The sequence below is a fragment of the Hipposideros armiger genome, unplaced genomic scaffold (genome assembly GCF_001890085.2).
Source record: "Hipposideros armiger isolate ML-2016 unplaced genomic scaffold, ASM189008v1 scaffold_1528, whole genome shotgun sequence".
In the NCBI taxonomy this organism is placed as follows: Eukaryota; Metazoa; Chordata; class Mammalia; order Chiroptera; family Hipposideridae; genus Hipposideros; species Hipposideros armiger.
Window position 1 is genome coordinate 138262 of NW_017732878.1, and position 1978 is coordinate 140239.

Here is a 1978-nt window from a genome sequence, read left to right on the forward strand (position 1 = left end):
CTGGGTGCTGGGAAGGCGTGCGGGATGCGGGAGCCCGGGGTCACGGGCGGGGCAGGGCGGCAGTGCCTAAGGAGAGGGGGCCGAGCCCCCACCTGTGCCTGGTCAACTTTCCTCTCTGGCTTCGTCTGCCACCGCCGGTGTCGCGTCCTAGGGATGCCATGTCGACCCGGCAGGGAAGGGGCTGGGGGAGCAGACGTGTCAGCAGCGGGAACCCGAGGGTCTTCCTATGGAGAAGAGCTTGTCCTCTTCCCCACGCCTGTCCGCGCCTACTCACTGGTTCTCCCTCTCCAACCTTGGATCTAGACTCGAGCACAACCTGGGGGGGTGGAATGGGGTGGGGAGCGAACTGGGAATGATTCCGCTGCGGGGAAGAAGGGACTTGCTAGTTCCCTGGCCTCTGGGTTAAAAGCTGGCTTCCTTCGGGAGTGGGGGTGGGGGTGTGGGGGTGGGGAAAAAGCCTGCAACTCTAGGGGTACGTTCGGATTAATTACGTCTCTATCTAGCACACGTGGGCCCTTCTCCCCTCTGCGGCAGACTGAGGAGGGGAGAGTCAGCGAAGGCTTTGCCTCTTCTCTCCTAGCCTGGGGTTGTCCCACTGGGAACCACCTTCTCCGCCTAGTTTCTAAAAGGTGGGTTTATTCTCGGTGGATTCCCAGAGAGCCAAGTAATTGCCCGGATGGGCTCGCAGCGGCTGCGAGGCAGCCTCCCTGGGTGACCGCATCTGGGAAGTAGGTGCTGGCCCGGTGCCGGTTCTTGCCGGAGTCAGATTGTTGCAAGCAGTAGGCAGAAGAACTGCAGAGAAATTAGACGCAGCATCACTCTCCGGGACTGATGACACCCTGCTTTGAAAATTACTGAAAAACTAGGGTGATGAGATAGAGGGAGGATGGAAAGCTGCAGCCTTTTCTCATTGATTCATGCCAGGTCCAGCATGGACATTTGTATGTGTGTTTGTGTGTGCACATCTCCAAGGTGGAGCTATATATAGCCCCTGCACACCCAACCCCGTTTGCCTGCAGCTGAGCAGGCTGCCTGGGCCTTCTGAAGCAATCTGGAAGCACTGAGTGGGAGGGACAAAAGGGAATCAAATTCTCCATTGGGTGAAAAGCCAGAGAAATGGGCTCAGACTGAGGAAACCCTGCATGAAATAGCATTCCTGTAATGCACATGAGGATCATTAATATTCCCAAATATTATTTTGAATACATTCTTAGTGCTATTTGATATTCATCTCTTTTCCTGCATTTTACAGCTTTACAGTATACCTGTGAACCTTACGAGACTGAAATGTAATACACGTATCAAATAAATACATATCACCTCTGGGAGAGTTTACTAAACTCACCAGACCATAATGGTTTACTTATGCCTGGACTTTGATTATATGGCAGTAAATTTGTTGGGGATGGTAACTTATTGCTAGCAGCATTTGGGGAGCTGAGGCAAAAGGATCCACCCTCTTTACAGGATGTAGAACTAATGGACCTTGACAACCTTTGAGGGTAGTTTTGTTATATTTCTTTGTACACATTTTAGTTGTGGACCTGATACTTAAACTTGTACTGATGTTTCATATTATACCGATTTGTGCTACCTGGACCCTCTTTTATAGATGCATGTGCATTTATTTTTCCCATTGCCTGTGATTATTTCATCCTGATGATAACCTTTCTATTTTCTTTGATTTAGAGGACACAAGTAATTTGTTTCAAGTCTTCCCAAAATCCACTATTGCAACCATAATATTCCAACAACCTACTGTAAACTATATTACTTAGCACTTTCCCCTCAAATAGAATAGTTCAGCTTCCCATGTTTTTTGGTCCAAGTAACAAAATTTGGTCAGTATTGATACTAGTTATAATATAGGCCAATGTTATTCAGTTGTTCAGACATTCAATCTTATTTTGTGGCTCAACCTTTATTTGTATGTCTGATTTGTCTTCTAATTAGACAGGAAGTACTTTCTAGGGAAACA

At 48.3% G+C, this 1978-nt stretch overlaps 1 long non-coding RNA gene across 1 annotated transcript in view; it reads left to right on the forward strand.

The window, feature by feature from the left end:
• Positions 1–1978, forward strand: part of LOC109377727 (uncharacterized) — a 167198-nt gene that overhangs the window by 589 nt on the left and 164631 nt on the right. The window lies entirely within an intron of this gene.